The following is a 14336-nucleotide window of genomic DNA, read 5'->3' on the forward strand; positions in this document are numbered from 1 at the left end:
CTACAATTTTGCCTAAAGGTAACTCACATTAAGTCAAGTCTGAAGAATCTCAGGAAGATGCCATGCTATGGTATCCAGGATCAAAATTTCGCTGGTCATATGCAGGGCTGCTGTATGGAGGGGAAACGTTTGGATGATTTCAAGGGCCCTGATTGACAGGGATCCACAATTTATTTTTTACTACAGTTGTGCAGGAGTGCTGTGGGTGGTGTGATCCAATATGAGGTCTTTTTATGGAGCCCAAAATCCCTGGTGATATGGAACCAAATACACAATTACATTTAGCCAGTTTCCAAATATAATGTTCCCAAGCTCATGTAAAATTAAATTTACCATGTTCAAGTACTGGATGTCATTGTGGTGTGAAGTTTTTCTATAGTGTGTTTGTTAAAAGATCTTGAAACCACTTGAAAGATTGAATAATTGATAGATGCGTGAGTCATCAAATAATCAATTAAGACCCTAATGCAAGTAAATGGCATGTGAAACATAACATCTCATGAATAATCACTGCACCAAAATTTGAGGATCAAAAGAAGACACAAATGAAGGTCCTATGTGCAATATATATTAATTTGATTGTGAATTGAGTTTTACAGAAGCTGGACTATAGAACCATTTACATGCAGGTAGCCTAATTACTGTTTAGACATAATAATTAAGTTAAGATCATCATACACTCAGAGGCCACTTTATTAGGTACACAAGCACGCAAATAGTCTGCTCCAATCAGGCAATCATGTGGCTGAAACTTAATATTGTATGGATCGTACAAGTGCACATTGCTTTTATTTGCAAAGTGCTGTTCTCAAACACAGAGAAAATAGGCTGACCCAGAGGTCTGGCTGCAAGCCCTTTTTAAACGGCACTTGGCGCCAGACTGCACACTGTGACCAAATTAGTCCCTTGGCGAGCAGTTAGCTCCATTAGCCACTGCTACACTATTCCCCCTTTGAATAGTGAACTTCATTATTGACTCTCTCCACTCGTACCTGATCAAAGTCCACCAGCCAAGAATCTGGCGATGGTGAGTGCTCTGTCAAGGAAATGGCAGGCTGGAGTCCCTGCCACAATTGGGTTCAGCAAAGGTGGTGGGACATTGTCAGAACTAGCTGGGTTGCTAACATCCAGTTAAACTGCTCAATCAGGCCGTTGTTCTGGGAGTGTCGCAGCGTGTGTGTGTCTTCCTGTCTTTCTTTGTTAATCCCTAAGTGCCCAGAGCCTTAGCACCACGGCCCAGCTGCAAAATCCAGAGCTGGAGGCCGTGGGGAATGATCCGCTGCAGACAATCTGCGGCACCCTGGGGTCCCTCCACCACTGATACAGCAACCCCAGGCACAGCATCAGGCAGTCCCACTGGCTCACTTACGCCTTAATACCTGTAGAGAGGAAATAAAACAACAGTGTGTGGGCCTCTGCCCCCTTCTGACACTCAGGGGACCAGTGGATCTGGCTGTTCTTCACCGTGAGGGTGTGCAGCGGTGTGGAGATACTGGCAAATACCTCAATGAATCATTGTTAATAGGAGGCCAACCCCACGAAACAGACCTCTTTGTGGGATGACAGGGTGGGCACTTCAATCTTGACAGGTTCAGGAGCAGATCGGTCTCTGAAACAGCTGGCACTTAGCAGGGTTGAGTTAAAGATTAGTTTTGCTAATGTGCTGCAAAATGAGGCAAAGATTTGCCAATGCTGCATGAAAGGTAGAGGTATGGACCAGGATGGTATCCAGATATACAACTCAGACTGCTGCTGGGACACCCTACCATCTGTATCAGCTATTCAAATGACGCAGGGCTGTTAGTTAGTTCAAGTGGTGTGACATTAAGCCCCCATAACCCTTTGTTAAGGATGAATGCTGTCTTGGGGCAGGCTGCTTCTGTGAGGGGGACCTGCCAGTAACCACTGCGGTGATTCAGGCAGACCCCCCAGTGGTGTACTGGGCATCATCAGGGAGAGGGTAGAAGTCCTGCTTTGTGGCTACATTCATCCTACTGCAGACCATGGAAAACCTCAGGGAGCCATCTCTCATACACACCAGCACTGCGGGGAGGCCCAGGGACACTCAAAGGGATAGATTATCCCTGAAGTCACCATCTCCTGGATCTTCATCTCGGGTTTGGTTTGCTCCGATGAAGGTCTCTGAAACCTCAGTAAATAAAGTTTCTGTGTTGCAAGTGAGCAGAATTACAGCAAATCTTTTTTTCACTGGATTCTTGGCTTTCATGGTCCATCTGTTAACACCTGCAAAGATGCTTCTCAGATGTGCAGATACCACTTTTAAGTATGACTTAGAAGGTTACCAAGTTTGAAAAGGTTACCACAAATGTTTGGACAAATAACAGCATAAAATGAGAAAACAATTTAAAATGACAGCTGCGGATCTTATGTGATCGGAGTGAAGTTGCACAAATAGTTAACACTGGGACATCAATGACAATTTGTGGGCCATTGTTGCATGGATATAGTCATAAAATGGTTGATTGGCCAAAAGCACATTAGAATTGTGTGATCTATGATGTTGGATACAATTCAGTCACTTAAAGTACTGTATTGCAAGGTTATTTGTAAATAAATATAACCACTTTATATAATATTTGACATTATTGTTTACATTTATTTGATCTAACTATAGAGCCTTATGTTGAGTAGTTCACATTAGGTTAATTAAGAATTTAATCAACAGTACAGTTACACCAAAAGCACATGTTATACCAGGACTGCTGTCTTTGTTACTTGAGCCTAGCTGTTGAACATTCTTTCTTTCGTTTTCTCTGATAAAAGTATCTGCAGCTCAGGAACCATAAGTCCTAGAGTAACCATCCTTCAGCAGGTGGGCTGCTATGGCTCCCAACTGCTTAGGGAAGGTATCACACATGTATTGGCCAGATGGTGGTGCCATAATGCATATATTTATATTTTGGTCCATAACTTTCAAACGGTTAGTGCAACTGATGCCAAATTCCAGATCTACAGCTTTGCCATTTCTGACTACCCATGTCAAGCAACTTAATATACCACCATTTTGTTTTATATGCAAAACAGTGTTTTTTCTAAGGATATCTTTGGTCATTTTTGCATCAAAGTTGGTAGACAACTTCAGGAAACTGAAATACAGAAACATACTATAAATCAACTGAATTGCATGAACCGTTTGCTTACTATCAGCAAATGAATTTGCAACGAATTATAGCAAACTACACAATTGGCCAGAATTCCTTGGCAGTCTGTTTGATCATCGTGAAATGTAGTGGATATGTTAACCTAAGTCGTTTCATTTATATAGCAATGTTTCATTTAAAATGGTCAGTAGGTGGCACCACTAGTGTTTTTTTTACAAATTCCTGTTAGCTCGTTAAAGCTGGGATGCTGAAACTCCTTGTACAATCAACAGGCATGAATCATCAACAGATAATTTCATTCATGGTCATCAAGACCATGATTGGTCAAAAGGTGGTGCTATAATCACCTTCTAAACTGAAAATGGAAAAAGAAATTGATAAAATGAGTATATAATCTTAACACTTTGTCTAAGAGTGCTGCAATTTTTGAGGACTTGCCAGCTGAAGTTGACCCTCTGTGTTTATAGCACACTGTGATCCGAAAGAATTCTCCTCCTAAACCATAGATTACAGATAATTTCAAAAACCATATTAATATTTATTATAGGTTCAATAGCCAATACACAGAAAATTATCATGATATATTGAAAATAGTGAACAGCATTTTAATCAGATGAATTGACAAAGTGAAGTTTAAATATACTTTGTTCAATCTTTGTCAAACTACACTTATGATGGTTGGACTCTCAAGATAATCTCTATAAGGCTATTTTTATATTGACTGAAGGTCCTAAAATAGTTGTATTCTTTCTGAGGCTGTCAACATAGTTTGGATTATTGTGACACACCACCACCCCATTCACCACCCACTACACTAATCTGGGGTGTGGCCTCGTGGTTAAAGGTCAAGACTTTAACATACAAGTGTGTCAGTTTGAGCCCCAAAGTTACAAACTCTATGTCATGAGCTGTCAATGGAATCAGGATGTTAGTTATCTCAGTAAAAACATTTTGAGATTAACGAAGAGATGGAAATTTAATTGTAAATTGTAAAACTTGATCCTATTGCATTATGCTCCCACACAAAGATGATTTCTGAAAGCTATCAGTCATAAGCACGTCAAAAGTTCTTATATATCAAAAATTGACAGTACAATACATATAAATGTCCCAATATATAGTGTATATAACCTGGGCAAAAAAATGGACCAAGCCCAAAATGGCAAATTATTAAGCTTTTAATGGTCTTAACAACAAATCATTGGTCAGAAAATTAGCAAGAATTAAACAAACGCACTCTTGAGACCTCCTGTGCCACCATTTGCTCATTTACTTTTTCTGCAGTGAACAGTTTTGGGAAAAGCTAGAAACAGGGAAATTCACTTATACAGCAAACAAATTAACATAATGTCAAATAAAAGAGTGATGTTTTGTATTTGGTTGCATATCATTTGCATGCCATGACTTCCTGATGTCTATGACCTATCAACATAACGCAGTGGTGTCAAACTCGTGCCATGGAGGGCCGTGTGTATGCAGGTTTTCATTCCAGCCTCAGATCTTGATTATATAATTAGTTAAATTATTTGCTGAATTAGGGATGCAGGTTTGTGCACAATGGTGACCCGACGTCTATGGTGACCCGCATTGTCTAAATAAAAACGTTCTTATATTCTGTGCTTCAATGCAGTTAAACGCATATGGCTGAATGAGTAATTGGACTCAATTAAGGCAGCATTAATTGGTTGGAATGAAAACCTGCATACACACGGCCCTCCATGGCACGAGTTTGACACCACTGACATAACGTCTGGATATCTTATTTTCAGGTTGTCCTACAAGCGGTACAAAAACTCTTTGCATTTGAATGGATCTCTAAGGGAATTGGGGGGGGTGGGACTAGATTCAGCTGTAAATTATGCTGATACAGTATGGAACACATTTGTTGGCTAAATGGTTTTAAGTCATCAAGGGTCCAAGGTATCAAATGAGCCTCAAACCACCGTGCTGCTGCCAGATATGCAATAGATACTACAAGCATTGTTTCTCCTGATTAATTTTCCTGTTGAACTCAATGGAAAAATATAAAAAATATAGGTGAGGTGAGGGAAATCAGCTGGGGATTGGGAATTGCAGAGCTGTCACAGTGGCACGCCTACTCTGCAGGGAGAGAACAAAGATAGTGTGGAGAAAGAAGATACATGAGGTGAAGACAAAAAACATGGGGAACGAGAGGAATATGACAGTAGTACGCCCCCCCCCCCCCTCCCCCTCAACGGGAGCCTCCTGGTGACCCACCAGGTTTTCAGGGTGGGTGCGATGGAAGTCCTGGATGAGGGAGGGATCTAAGATCAGTCGGGGGGAGATCCAGCACTGCTCCTTCAGACCATAGGCTTCCCAGTCCACCAGATACTGGAATCCCCGTCCTCAGCGGTGCACATCCAACAGCCGCCGGACGGTGTAGGCTGGGTGGTTGTCAATGACCTGGTGGGGTGGAGGGGGAGCAGCCGGAGGGCACTAGGGACTGGTTGAGATTGGTTTGATTTGGGAGACATGGAAGATGGGGTGGATTTTCAAAGATGGAGGTCATTTTAGCTTCACTGAGGAGGGGTTAATTACAGACCCAATCTTGTAGGGCCCGATGTAGCGGGGGCTGGAGTTTGTGGGATTCTGCCAGGATGGGGATGTCCCGGGTGGAGTCTCAAACCTCTTGCCCCGGCCTGTACTCTGGTGCAGTGGCAGTCCGCCATGCGTCCGTTGCGTTCGACGGAGCGGAGCAGGGCTGAGTGGGTGTCTTTCCAAATTTTATGGATACGGCGGATGTGGGCCTGAATGGATGGCACAGCGATCTCCTCGTCCTGGGCCGGGAACAGCGGGGGCTGGTAGCCTAAAGAGACTTCAAAGGGTGATAATCCGGTAGCGGCACTGAGGAGTCAGTTGTGTTTGTACTCTACCCAGACGAGGTGTTTACTCCAGGAGGAGGGATTACGAGCAGGCACACACCGCAGCGCAGCTTCCAGGTCTTGGTTTGCCCTCCGTCTGCCCGTTAGTCTGGGGGTGACAGCCTGAGGAGAGACTGACAGATGCCCCCAGAGCCCAACAGAAAGCCCTCCAGACAAACTGCGGCCCCCGGTCTGAGATGACTTCAGTGGGGATGCCATGGAGGTGGACCACATAGTGCACAAGGAGGTCTGCGGTCTCCAGCGCTGTGGGAAGTTTGGGGAGGGGCACGAAGTGGACCGCCTTGGAGAATTGGTCAACGATGGTAAGAATGACTGCGTTACCTTCTGATGGTGGGAGTCCGGTAACAAAGTCTAGCCCGATGTGACTCCAGAGCCGGCCTGGGGCAGGTAGAGGGCGGAGGAGATCAGCAGGGGGAGGGTGCGAGAACTTGCAGCGTGCGCATACTGTGCAGGCAAGGACGAAGAACCGGGTATCCATCTCCATGGATTCCCACCAGAAACTACGCTTAAGAAGGGACAGGGTGTTATGACTCTCAAGGTGTCTAGGGGTAGGAGGGAGTACATAACATATTTAGTGAAATACAATGACCGGGTGAAAAGGTGTTGAGCACGTTTAGTGGAAATAATCAGGTCAGACAAGGTTGCAGGTGCTATTAAAGGTGTTATATTATAGGAGTGCAAGTGAAGTGCTATTTACATTTGTACAAGTTTTTACACAAAACAAAGACACAACTAGGTCACAAGGCCAAGGGACATGGATGTAGCCAAAGAAATGAAACGAATAAAACCAAACAGAGCTAGAACAAAAGATAATCTGACTAACTAACTAAGCACAACAAAAGACTGCCTAACTACCCTTACAAACAAAATACACGGTTGGCAACCACCCATTTTCTAATGTGTCTATACAGGTTTCCTCCTGCGTGTAGCACCGGTGTATAGAGGCCTCTGTCTAACCTGCCCCAGGGCCTGAACCACACACAGACAACCATACATACACACAAGCAGAGGAACGTTTACACACACACAGGTCTCTAAATCTCAACACGGGCACACACAAACACACGGCGAAAACGAACAGAGATCAATGACAAAGAGACGACGAGCAGCAGCAGCCACACAGCTTTTATCTTCCAGAGGAGGGATGTAATTGGTGGAGGTGGGACCAGAATAACGATGATTGACAGCGGGGACAGCGAATGGGATGGTGAATGGCCCTCCTGCATCATTACAGAGGGAAAAACACACAACGACATGGAATGTAACACAGGGTACGGCATATTCCTGGGTGGCAGGCGAATCAGGAGGAGTGGACCCACTGCAGGACCTGGGAGCGGGCAGAAACTGGCACAAACAGGCATGATCAGGGTTAGCTCTGGGATCAGGCTGACTCTGCTGGGCTTCTCTGACCACCGACTCGATCTCCCAGGACACTGCAGCCACCGCGCAGGATGAGGACAGGATGGTGTCGGGTTCTGTCGGGCTGCAGTCGGTGGTAAACTGACAGGACAGTGCATCAGGCTTTACGTTACGAGAACTGGGTCAGGAAGTTAGGGTGAAGTTAAACCGCCCGAAGAACAGCGCCTAGCGAGCCTGGCGGGAGTTAAGCCTCTTCAGAGTCTGGATGTACACCAGGTTCTTGTGGTCTGTCCAGACCACGAAAGGTTGCTCAGCTCTCTCCAGCCAATGCCTCCATTCCTCCAGGGCCAACTTCCCCGCGAGCACCACCCGGTTCCCGACATCGTAGTTCCGCTCCGCTGGTGACAGCCTGCGAGAGAAGGCATGGGAGTGTAACTTCTGGTCTTTTACTGACCTCTGAGACAGGACCACTCCAACTCCAGTCTCTGACGCATGCACTTCAACAATGAACTGGCGAGCAGGGTCGGGGTGGACCAGGACTGGTGCTGAAGTGAACCGTGTCTGGAGGTCAGCGAAAGCGGAGTCGGCTTCCACGGTCCAGGGATGAACCGTCGGTAAAAATTTGCAAACCATAGGAACAATTGGAGTTGTTTCTGGGAGGAGGGTCTGGGCCATTCTGCTACGGCTTGTATTTTCTCCGGATTCGTCCTAACCTGTCTGTCTTCGATGATGTACCCAAGGAAACTCACAGAGGTAACATGGAATTCACACTTCTCTGCTTTAGCGAATAATTGGTTTTTTAGCAATTGCTGTAATACTTGTCTCACATGCTGGATGTGTTCTTCCAGATTGCAGGTGAAGATGGGAATATCTTTTACGTTTTAAATATTTTTTACTTGTATTCTATGTTTTCTACAGCATTTTATGTTTTTACTTGTATTCTATGTTTTAACTTTTTATAATATGTTGTATTTAATTGCCTTGGTACTGCTTTCACTGCTGCACAACCAATTGCCCCACTGGGGACAAATAAAGTTCTACTTGACTTGATATCATAAGGTAAACGAAGACGGACCAGTTCAGCAGATCTCGGAGAACGTCATTAACCAGAGCCTGGAAGACAGCAGGAGCATTAGTTAGACTGAAAGGTATTCAAAGTGACCCTTTGGAGTAGTGAACGCGGTCTTCCACTTGTCACCCTCTCTTATGCGAACCAGGTGGTATGCATTCCGGAGGTCCAGTTTCGAGAAGATGGTGGCTTCCTGGAGGGGTTCAAAGACAGAATTGATAAGTGGAAGAGGGTATTTATTCTTTACCGTGATGTTGTTCCTGGTAGTCAATACAGGGGCGCAGAGATTGATCCTTCTTCGAGACGAAAAAACCCAGCTCCAATTGGGGAAGATGAAGGTCTTATTGTTTCTGCCGTGAGGGAGTCGTGAATAGAGATCTTCATCGCCTTCCTCTCAGGTCAGGACAGGTTGAACAGCCGGTTTGAGGGCAAGGGGGCTCCAGGAAGTAGATCTATGGCGCAATCATAAGGGCGATGAGGGGGCAGTGAGAGAGCATGGTGTCTGCTGAATACCTCTCCCAGCTCGTGGTACACGGGGGGAACACAGGTCAGGTCAGGAGGTTCGGCGACCGGTGAGGGGACAGCGACATCTGCCGGCGCAGGAGCGGACTTTAGGCAGGCGGAATGGCAGTGCGAACTCCAACTCGGCACCTTACCAGTGGACCAGTCGATGTGTGGGTTGTGGAGTCTGAGCCAGGGCTAACCTAATACAATGGGGGAATTCGGAGAAGGAATGACGTGAAATTGTATGGTTTCGTGATGTTTACCTGATAACAGGAGTTGTAGGGGCTTGGCAATGTGTGTCACTTGGCTGAGGGCTCTTCCATCCACTGCACAGGTATTCATGGGAGTGTCGAGTGGCTGGGTGGCAATGCTCGTTCACGACACTAAGGCGGCGTCTAGGAAATTTGCATCAGCACTGGAATCCACCAGGGTGACCAGGGAGAGAGGCTGGGGTCCCTGTATCAGCGTGGCGTCCAGTCAGTGTAAAGTGGCGTGCGGTGAAGTAGTGTGGCTCACCAGCGTCCCTACTCTCACTGGTGAGCGCGCTGTCTTTAGCCGAACCGGACAGGCAAACCGGAAGTGGCCGGGTTGACCACAATAGAGGCAAACTTTGTCTCCGGAGACGTTCTTCTGGAGTGATGTGGGTTCTTCCTATCTCCATAGGTTCTTCAGCAGCATTGACAGAGCTGGGGGAACTGGGAGGTGCACGGGGACTTAAAGTAGGAGCCAGACTGGATCGCGCGGTCGGCAGAACAGGTGCCGCGCACCGAACCCTTTCCCTGCGGCGCTCACAGGGGTGATTGCCCTGCCTGATCGTGAGGGAGATCAGGGAGTCAAGATCATTTAAAATCATCTCACCGCCAGTTTGTCCTTTAGGGAGTCGCAGAGGCTGTTGTGGAACATCAAACTGAGCGGCGCATCATTACACTCGGACTCAGCGGCCAAGGTCCGGAACTCCACCGAATATTCGGCGACACTGCGGGAACCCTGCTGTAGGAAAAGATGGGGCCGTTCCACCTCCCTGCCGCACGCTGGGTGGTCGAACACCTTCCTCATTTTGAAGACAAAACTGGGATAGGTTTGGTGGGCGAAATACTGTCTGTCCCAAACAGCAGTAGCCCAAGCCAGAGCAGAACCTGTGAGGAGACCCCTAATGAAGGCTATTTTGGCTAAATCCTCCCGGTAAGTAATAGGTTGTTGGGAAAATACCTGATCACATTGCATTAGGAAGGCCTTGCATTTTCCAAGTCTCCGGCATAACGTTCTGGTGCAGGAATATGGGGCTTCCTGGGTACCGAGACTAGCGGGGCTGCCGGCGGTTCAGGGGCTGGGGAAGCTGGAACAGAGGGACCGGCTATGAGCTGGGTTACCTGATTGCCGATCTGACGTACGCTATCCCCTAGCAATCTCAGTTAGTCTGTGAGATCCCGGAGGGTGTGTTTTTGCTGCCCCTCGAGAGCCCCCTGGCTGGCGAGCGCCATCTGCATCTGATCCGTGTCTGCTGGATCCATAACTGGCCAGATCGTTCTGTTGTGAGATACCGATCAGGTGGACCCAAATGCAGGACTCAGACACAGGAATTCTGGGAATGCAAACTGAGTGGTTTATTGAAGAAGACAGGCAGGAGAAATGTAGATGGCGATGTGGATTCAGGTGGACGTGAACAGGAAGGCTAGAACGGGAGCTGAAGCAGGTCAGGCTGGCTGGATAGGACTGGACTGGACTGGCAAGACTGGGCAGGGCAGGGCTGGTCTGGCAAGACTGGGCAGGGCTGGACCGGCAGAAGGAGCTGGACTGGGAGGCCGGCGAAGGGCGGGCTGGACCCGGCAGGCAGAGGAGGGAAAAAATAAAGACAGACAAGGAGACGGGACCAGAGACGAGCATGCAGAATGGGAGCACTGGGGAAACAAAGAGACAGACGACAGTTAACAAGGAGAGCAAAAAACACTGAAAGGGAACGAGGGAGCAGGCAGACGAGCTAGGCTACGGCTGGGAGAATTTCCAAAATAGAATAAACCGAAGTACATTTGTTTTAACCCGACGAGAAAACGCGCGACTGAACGAAGTACGATCTGGCAAAGATCTGTGGGCGAACAGAGAATATAAGCTGGGGAAAAAGCATGCGGAATGCAGCGTGACCAGGTGAGGGAAATCAGCTGGGGATTGGGAATTGCAGAGCTGTCACAGCTGCACGCCTACTCTGCGGGGAGAGAACAAAGATAGTGTGGAGAAACAAGATACACGAGGCGAAGACAAAAAAACATGGGGAACGAGAGCTATATGACACATCAGGAAGTCATGGCATGCAAACGGTATGCAGCCAAATACAAAACATCACTCTTTTATTTGACATTATGTTAATTTGTTTGCTGTATAAGTGAATTTCCCTGTTTCTAGCTTTTCCCCAAACAGTTCACTGCAGAAAAAGTAAACGAGCAGATGGTGGCACAGGAGGTCTCAAGAGTGCATTTGTTTAATTCTTGCTAATTTTCTGACCAATGATTTGTTGTTAAGACCATTAAAAGCTTAATAATTTGCCATTTTGGGCTTGGTCCATTTTTTTGCCCAGGAGTGTATGTTATATACACTATATATTGGGACATTTATATGTATTGTACTGTCAATTTTTGATATATAAGAACTTTTGACGTGCTTATGACTGATAGCTTTCAGAAATCATCTTTGTGTGGGAGCATAATGCAATAGGATCAAGTTTTACAATTTACAATTAAATTTCCATCTCTTCGTTAATCTCAAAATGTTTTTACTGAGATAAATAACATCCTGATTCCATTGACAGCTCATGACATAGAGTTTGTAACTTTGGGGCTCAAACTGACACACTTGTATGTTAAAGTCTTGACCTTTAACCACGAGGCCACACCCCAGATTAGTGTAGTGGGTGGTGAATGGGGTGGTGGCGTGTCACAATAATCCAAACTATGTTGACAGCCTCAGAAAGAATACAACTATTTTACCTTCAATCAATATAAAAATAGCCTTATAGAGATTATCTTGAGAGTCCAACCATCATAAGTGTAGTTTGACAAAGATTGAACAAAGTATATTTAAACTTGTCAATTCATCTGATTAAAAATGCTGTTCACTATTTTCAATATATCATGATCATTTTCTGTGTATTGGCTAATGAACCTATAATAATTTCAAAAACCATATTAGTATTTATCTGTAATCTATGGTTTAGGAGGAGAATGCTTTCGGATCACAGTGTGCTATAAACACAGGGTCAACTTCAGAATCAGTGGTAGGTACCAGTGTGCAAAAGATTTGACTCACTTCAGCTGGTAAGTCCTCAAAAATTGCAGCACTCTTGGACAAAGTGTTCAGATGGAAGGGACAAATAAAAATATGACATTCTTTCTTAGGTTTTCAACAAAGCTTGGGCTGTCTTGACACTCCTCCCCTTACAACCCCCTCTACCTTGAAACAGGCTAAACTGGGGAATTTCCTGGTGGATAAGGATCTGGCCTTTGAAACTAGGTTGTTAGTTCAAATACCAAAACTGCTATCTCCAAAAAATCAGCTGTCAACTAACAAACGTTGTCACTGCAATTCAGATGATTTTTGCAATCCCACATATGAAATTCAATTGTCACACTAACTATAATCCCATAGCAAAGATGCTGCTTGTGTTATGGCCTAACGCAAAATCTTATCTGTGTTCCTTAATGTTTTCTGGATTTTTCAATGTGTGCTTGGAACCCCATAATTGCTGCTTTCAGATATTTAATGGGCCAAGCACCAATGATACATAGGACCCCTATTGGTTTTGTTAGGACTCTTCTTCTTCTTCTTCTTCCACCTCTCCCCAAATATTTACTCTCTTTTCCCGTGTTCAAAAACACATGAAATTCGGCAGGCATGTCCGGTATGGCTGCCAATTTATTATGCATGACATTTGTACAACTGATGCTCTATGTGGTGCTACAGCACCACCTGAAAAACTGCACCAATGAAAAATAATTACGGCCACCCTGTTTCACATTCATGCACCAAATTTCTTCCACGTGTCTACCTGTTCATCATGAGAAAAATAATTTGGTAGAACCCATAACGGCTGCCGTATTGGATTTTCCGCTTTTCAAATTTTTCACAAAACATACATTTTCGTACTTCTGCAATGTTTGTCCAATTCTCCTCATATTCAGCATGTGTGATCTATAACATGCCACTGTGTTAAACTGTGATGGAAATTTTGATGTGTCAAACAGGACTCATTTAAATTTAGAAAAAATTGCTGACCATGCCCAAAAATGCATATGGCCACAAATTTATGTTGATTACAATGATACTTCAGGGGATGATTGATAGCCATATTGTGAAGCATGCAAAGATTTTCAGTGTTATAGAGCAATATGGCCTGTAGGAGGAGCTTTTAACACAATGCTCATTTGCATAGGCTCCACAAGGCCAGTTTGTATGAAATTTGACGCAGTTCAAGATTCTTAAAGATAATTGAATATGAATAAAGAATGTGCAAAAGATATTCGACCTCACCCCCTTTAAATCAAGCTTCTATTAAAATTTTTGAAATTTACAAATTGAAAAGGGACCTATGCAGGTCATGTGAATCATATTTCATGCACCTAAAAGAGTGGAGGCTGAAATAGCAGCAAAGCATGGTTCAACTCCATGTTAATGCTCATGGTTTTGGAATGAGACATTCAACAAGCACATATGGGTGTATGTTTGGATGTCCACATACTTTTGGCCATGTGGTGTATAATGTCAAATATTATTATAATTTTTACTATGTATTTCTGTTGTTCTGTTTAAGTTGGAATTCGATTACATTACATTTATTTGGCATTTATTTGGCTTTTATCCAAAGCGACGTACAAAAAGTGCATTTCATGGTCATAGACAACTACTAAACACAGGTTCAGTAAGATATAATACTTATTTTGTACAGCTATTTCTAGCCAAGAACACAGTTAAGTTCACACAGTGAACACTAGTCAGACCTAACCTCTGCAAAGCCAACTAGGCAGAAGAATAAGCTACAGTATTAGGACAAATACAAATTACCAAAAAGTGCTGGGATGGGGCAACATGTAACAAGTGTCATGAAAAAAAAGGGGGGGGATTTAGAGTGCATGGTGGTGGTTAGTCTAGGTATAGTCTGAAGAGATGAGTCTTCAGGCCATGGCGGAAGATGGGTAGTGAGGGGGGGGTTCGGAGAGGGGCGAGGAGTTCGTTCCACCACTGGGGAGCTAGGGTAGAGAAGCTCTGTGATCCCTTTGGTCGGGTGGGAGGAAAATCGATCCAACATTTTACCCACATTTCAATCTTAACTTACTATTAAAGGCTCTTGTTCCAGCTTCTTCTATGAGGTGTAATGTACAGTGAGACACTAGC

The sequence above is a fragment of the Anguilla rostrata genome, chromosome 6, assembly GCF_018555375.3.
Source record: "Anguilla rostrata isolate EN2019 chromosome 6, ASM1855537v3, whole genome shotgun sequence".
Lineage (NCBI taxonomy): Eukaryota > Metazoa > Chordata > Actinopteri > Anguilliformes > Anguillidae > Anguilla > Anguilla rostrata.